At 50.7% G+C, this 6,609-nt stretch overlaps 1 long non-coding RNA gene across 1 annotated transcript; it reads right to left on the bottom strand.

The window, feature by feature from the left end:
* Positions 1-27: 27 nt before the first annotated feature.
* Positions 28-2,801, bottom strand: LOC110471158 (uncharacterized). Its single transcript, XR_002465539.2, has 3 exons — positions 2,757-2,801; positions 2,521-2,597; positions 28-128 (listed from the first exon to the last, which is right to left on the bottom strand). It is a non-coding gene; the product is annotated as an uncharacterized LOC110471158 (long non-coding RNA).
* Positions 2,802-6,609: the final 3,808 nt, after the last annotated feature.

Here is a 6,609-nt window from a genome sequence, read left to right as displayed (position 1 = left end):
GGGGCCGGGGGGAGAGGGACGGGGCGGGGGGGGGGTCGCTTAATCCTCCTCCTCCTCCGGACGCATCCCCGCGGTCGGTGCTTGGCCGGGCAGCCGTTCCTCCGGCATCCTCACGGGAGCTGCCGCAGCTGAAACACAAAAAGTCATTTCCGAGGGGGTGCGCGCGCGGGGGGCGCTGACGGCCGCCCACGGCCACCCCGGGGGAGGGAGAGCACACACGGGTGGGGGGCACACGCCGCCGTACCCGCGGGCTCGAAGCGCGTGGAGCAAGCCCGGTCCCGGGACAAGGTGGGGGGCGGGGGACACGACACGGGACCGGGAGCTGCCCACCTACCAGCACCGGGAAAAATGAAAAAGCAGGGAGAAAGAGCGGGGAGGGGGGGAAATAAATAAAAGGAATTAGAAAAAAAGAAAAAAGAGGGAGGTGGGGGAGGGAGCCGCCAGCTGCCACGGTGTCCTTCTGAGCCCGGCGGTCATTAGCTGCCTGCCGGCACAGCTGGCTCCGCCGGGCGCTGGTTGCGGCGGCACCGGCTTCCCCGGCCCCCCCGCCGCCTCTGGGTATGGGGGGGCTGCCTGCAGGCCGCGGGGGGCACGGGGCTAGGTTTGGAAAAAAAAAGAAAAAAAACCCAAACCAAAAAACTTAAGCAATTTCACAGCTTGTGATCCCGGCGCCTGCAGCTGTACTAACCACGGAGTATTTATCCCAGCCTCTCGGGGAGGATTCCCCGTCACCGCCGCCGGGGGCTGCGCAGGGAGGGCTGGGGACACACACACCGAGACGGGGACAGCCCCTCTGTGGGCGCCGCAGGACAGGGGGCTTCGCCGAGAGACAGCCCGGGAACGCTCGGGGGGGCACGTCGCTGTACCTGCTGAACTAGCCTTCATCGGGGAAAGACGGCTTTCTGCTCCAGGCTAGGAAAGTTTAGGAGGGGGCTAAGGGCACGGGGTCCGTTTTTTTTCCTACCGCCCCCTTTCTCCCCCAGGGAGGTCAATGGGGGTATTTTAGTTCATGGCAATGAGGAAGGTATATTATGGCAGCCTGCGCGAACTAAAGCAAAACATAAGCATAACTTAAAAAGCCCTCAGTTTATGAACACTGCCTCTTTGTTTTCCAGATGCTCTACCTGAATAGTTCAGATATTTCCAGCATCTTTTCTGATGCAGGGCTATCAGAAACGCTCACTCGTGAGGCACTCGTGGGGCTACGTCTAGTTTCCAGACTCTGGTATGTTTAGTTCAAAATGGTTATCAATTACGGTAATTACGATCATAATTAGATTAATGAACCGTTTGCAGCCCAACCTACCGAGTGCAAAAACTTCGTCTTCTCCCAACGTCGTGCACTGAAAGCAGGCTTTATGTAAACAAATCCAGATGAAGGGAGCGTAAATCTACACAAGGAACCTCACCCCCGGCTGCACTGGGGACTGGCGGGCGTCCTTCCGTCGGGGGAAAAAAAAAAAAAGAAGAAAAAAAAAAAAAAAAAAAAAAAAGACCCCGAGCTCTCAGGAGCCACCTCTGTTTCCACGTCAGGGAAAAACCCAGACTCTCGCTGCCTTCAGAGGTCTAGTGGCAATACAAAGGCTGCCCCGGAAAGCTCTAGGCTAAGCGTCGTCTTGTGGAGGGATGCAAAGGATTTGCTTACAGCAAAAAAAATCCAAAAACCTTCCCCGTTTCCAGAAAGGAAAACCTAGCTGCATGTCCTCGATAACAACTACTCAATGAAACTAGTTTTGCCAGCCATGTGTACGAAAGCCACGCATCTGGTAAGGAATAAAATATTAGCGTTCAGCCCTTTATGCCAGAAGTCATATGCATTTTCTTGCCCTATTTCCCCCAGCATTAAACTGGCTTATCTCCACAAAACCTTCCCTCGCTGGCTACCTTTTCTCTCCCCGCGATCCCCTCTCAGGCTTTATTGCCACCAGCAGCGAGAAAATGATGGTGCCCACCAACCGGGTCATTATTGTTTAATCGATGCATCTCCGGAGCATGAAAAGGGTACCCGAGACGCAGTTATTGATTTCCCTCCCCCTCCAACTATCGCCCTCTTTTCCACGAATGAAATAAATAACTAGAAATTGCTAGCTGGGCTTTGCGATTCTGTCCCTGCTTAAGCTAAATGTGACCGTGCATGTTCAATATTGCATGTCTGCTCTGCCAAAGACAGAGAGATCAAAGGTCATATTTAAGATTCAGGAGGAGGGGCGGGTGCAGATTAATTAATAAATTAATATAGCGACGCCTTTTATTGCCCAAGTCTAGCATTAATCTACTTTTACGATCCCAGATAACAAGAACAACAGAAAAAAAAGAGCCCCCGACAAACCCACAAAATTAAAAAAAAAAGAAACAACCCACCTCTCTAAAAAAACCCCAAACTAAAACCCGAAACCACACACACACACACACACACACACACACACACAAAAAAAAAAAAAGAAAAGAAAAAAAGAAAAAAAAAAACCGCGAAGAATAAGGGGGGTAAAGATGAGGGGGGAAAGCAAACCAGTCACTTACCAGGCTCTTTATTTGGGGGGGCTTGAGTGTGCAGACGCTACCAGCCTGTCTGCCTTTAATTAGTTGCACATCAGTCCCTAACACAAAGAAGAAGAAGAAGAAGAAAAATATCCAGATGTGCCTTGGCAGCTCCTCAATTACAACTTTGATACTTGTAAACAAACTGCGAGGGGCGGTGGGGAAGGTGGGGGGGGGCGGGGGGGATAAATTAAGGCGCCGATCCACTAAACAAATACCTGTAAGTGGCTTTTTTCCCCCCTCTCTCTCTCTCTAGCTCGTTGCAGAGAAAGGAGGAGGAGGGGGGAGCAGGGGAGGCGGCGGGGGGCGAGGAAGGAGCAGGCACAGAGGGAGGGCGGGCGGGAGGGAGTGTGTGTGTGCGTGTGCGCGGTGGTCTCCTCTGCCGGCGCGCTGCTCGCCGCCCGTCTCCCGGCGCCCGCCCTCGCACACAGCGCCGGGAGTGCGTGTGCGTGTGGCGGTGCGGGGGAGGGGAGGGCGGGGGCGGGCGGGAGGCGATCGCCGCCGAGGTGAGGGAGCGCGCCGGGAGGACGCAGGGATGCGGACGCCCGCCGCTGCCGCCGCCGAGCGCTGGCGGGGCCGCCGCCGAGCGGCGCGCACGGGCCGCGGCGCAGCGCCGGGGCCGCCCCCGCCGCCGCCCCCCGCGCTCCCCTCCCGCGGCGGGGGCGCTGCGGCCGCGGCCGCCCGGTGCGGGGCTGCCGGCGGGGCGGGGCCGCGCCGCGCCGCAGAGGGGAAGGGAGGGGAGGGGGCGGCGGGCAGGGCGCGCCCCCCGCGCTGCGCCCCGCCACCCTCCCCGCGGGCGGGCGCGGAACTGCCGGCAAACTTTGTGCCCCGGGAAGTTTGCGGAGGGGAGCGGCGGTGCCCCCGCCCGGCCTGGCCCGGCCCGGCTGGAGCGGCAGGCCGGTGCCCCGGTCAGCGCACGGCCACGCAGCGTGTCATTTTTCTCGCAGATCTCTAATGACTACCAACCCCCGCTTACGCTATGATTTTTTTTTTTCAGACGCGCGAGGTGCTGCAGATTTCAGGCACATTTAGGCGAAATTGAGCCAGCTGAACCGTGGATGTTATGCAAAGTGTCTCGGCACTCGCTAGAAGTTCTTTTCCAACATTTGCCCTTTGCAGGCGCCAGAGCCCAGGAGGTGCATGGCACCTGTCCGGGCAGTCCACGCGAAACCCATACCTGAATTGCCAACATGAAAACGCATCTCTTAACAAGCTGCTGACATCCAGGCGCTGCATGCACACTACTGTTCCTTAAAGAATTTTAGCAAACTGAAAAAAAGCCAGCCAAGCCCACCTGCCTTCCCCGGAGTTCTTGAAAGCACAAAAAAGGCCTATATTCACTGAATAAATTATGCATTGCAAGTTTTTCATCCAGTCCCTCGTGGTATCTCCAGAGTGAGCGCTGGTACTTACAGAGCCATTGCTGCAGCCTGGTGCCACCAGCGTGGGCACTAAGCAGTTAAGAAATGGATGTTTCTGCCAAGAAAATAATTTTAACCGTTTGTAAATTACAGAAAAAGAAGGGGAAATTGCACTATTTCATTGGTTCTATATGTAAGTAAATGAAGGATTTATGTGCAAGCTGAAGTTTTATTTCCTTCTGCTCCAAGCTGAATTCAAGCTCGTGGTACTCAACTCTACAGAATTACCCAAGGGAGAGCACTGCAGGAACCTTTTCCCAGGAGCAGTAAGACAAGGTGGATTTGAGCAGTGGGGTTTGGCAAGGACCAGCAGTCTCGTGGCCAGTTCTCCATCAAGTGGGACTGACTGGTAAAGATGAGGGACAGTTTTGGTCAATCAGGTAGGTTGCAGGTCTGCAAGAAGTCGTGCCCCTGGCACTTACGTTATGGATTTGTACGCTTTATTTGGAAGCAGTATAGTTTATCTAGCTATTTAGCTGCCTCTAACTATACAATATGCATTTTAAAATACCCCCAAACATGGATTTACATAATAAAGCATAACCTCCCAACAAGCTGGCATCATCCTTTATGACAGTTCTGCTGCCTTTTTCAAAGTCGTTTTCTGTTTTGATACATTTTAATACAAACTTCTGGGGCGGGGGGAAATACAAATGAGGGGAAACGGTGTTTCAGTAATGTCACAAAGTGACAAAAAACAAGAGCATTTCCTGTTGAGGTTCATTCCCTACCACTTTTCTCCCAAATTAGTTGTCAAAAGCCATAAGCAATACTCCAAATACTGAGGACGTTTTTCAAACACAGACTTCTCCTGAACTCCAAACTTCCTTTAATCACAACTTGTGTCTCACTTCAGCAATCCTTTCCGAGTTAATTTATTACTCTTGAAGTAGTTACATTTTTAATAAGCTAAAAGAGGAAAAGGGGAAAACTCTGATAATCTTTTCTCATGCATAAGGAAGACCATTTCATGTATTTTTTAATTGTCATGTGAATTAAATTGCAGTGCTATATATAACCTTACTACTCCAGCCTGTAAAGTTGTACATGTTTTTGGTGCTGGGGAAGAAGTGTGGTTCAGATGTCTGGGGGCTTTTGTTTGGGTTTTGTTGGGGGTTTTTTTTGTTGGTTTTTTTTTTTTTTTGTTTTGTTTGGTTTGGTTTGGTGTTTGGGTTGTTTTTTTTTGTTTTTTGTTTGTTTGTTTGTTTGTTTGTTTGTTTGTTTGTTTTGGTGGGGTAGGGGGTGGGGAAGAGGAGAATTTCTGGGAGTGTTTTTTTTGGTTTTGGACACAAATCTGTTTTATCCTGCATCCTGCCCTCAGCCTGGGAACTGAGGAGGACTGTTATGTTCAGGAGTCTAATGGTGAGGTAGCTACAACCGTCTCATGATGGAGTCCCAAGAAAGCAATTCCAGATTATCCTTTTCACCATAATCTGTGCTTTCATGGGAGGGACAAAAAGTTAAAAATCACAGGCTCTGATTTTTGTTCAGAAACCATTCCTATTTCCTTTATAGCAGGAATGCAGCTAGAGCAGTATGTTGTGACATGGAAACATGGGTGCTGCCCTGCCTTTGTAAATATTGATGTTGTTCTGAAAGAAAGTTGCAATAAAAGAGAAACAATCTGAAATTCACATTCAGTTCTTGTTCATTCTGTTACTGACTCTAGTGTGTATCTACAAAGTGACCACTGTAAATCTACCCAGATCCATCAAGTATTATAAGCATTGTACCAGAAACAGAAAAAGGAGGTGAAGCAAGCCCTTGGGGAATTCAGCAGTTCATTAGACTGTGAGCTGGAGTTTTGGGGTTTTTTTTCCTAATACCATTACTCTTTCCTTTCTTGTGCTCTTTTCCTAGACCTCTTAAAGCTCATGGATCCACTGTCAGGGCTAGACTCTGACCCTGTTGCTGTGTTTGGGTTCCCTTCTTCTGGGGCCAAGAGCTCTAAACTGGACATGCTGCAACTCTGGTTCTCCTCTTGGTGGTCCACGTGGCACACATCCTGAGCAGCCAAAACTTGGAGTGGGCTTTTGTTACAGAAGAATTGTGAATGGGGACTGGAAAAGTAGCTGCCTCTGCTCCCTTCCCTTTCTCATGAGGAAATCTCCTGCCTTGATGTGGAAATTGTAGGTTTTCATTCGGGACCATGTCCTTTTACCTGCCTGCAGCTGTGTGCTGCACCCCTTGATGAAAATGGAAATAGTGTTGCAGCTGTTTTCCACTCTCAGGAAGAAACACATTTCTGGCACAGCCTTTCTTCTAGCACCAGTCTTGTGGGCACTCTGAATGTACAGTCTTTTCCTTCTTAGATGAGGGTAAATTAAAAAAGAAGTGCAAAAGTTTTCTCAAAATTCCCAAACCAAATTCTTTTTTACTTAGTTGGTGCAAGAAACACATGGAAACATCTTGTACACCGTCCACAGCCATAACAGCAGACCTGCACCTCATTGCCTGCAATCCCTCATAACTCTTTAACATCCTTTGAGCTACAATTTTTTTATTGGACTCTCAGGGACCTGGGATCCAATCTAACCTGAAAGCTGTCTGTCTGTACTGCTATGATACCAAACCCAGCTCCTCTCAAGCTGCAGTTCATCTCTGTGATTTAAGCAGTGTTAGGCACCCTCCTTCCTTCCTTCCTCTGTAG

Source organism: Lonchura striata, chromosome 4 (assembly GCF_046129695.1).
Source record: "Lonchura striata isolate bLonStr1 chromosome 4, bLonStr1.mat, whole genome shotgun sequence".
NCBI lineage: Eukaryota > Metazoa > Chordata > Aves > Passeriformes > Estrildidae > Lonchura > Lonchura striata.
This window is presented reverse-complemented; position numbering and strand designations above follow the sequence as displayed.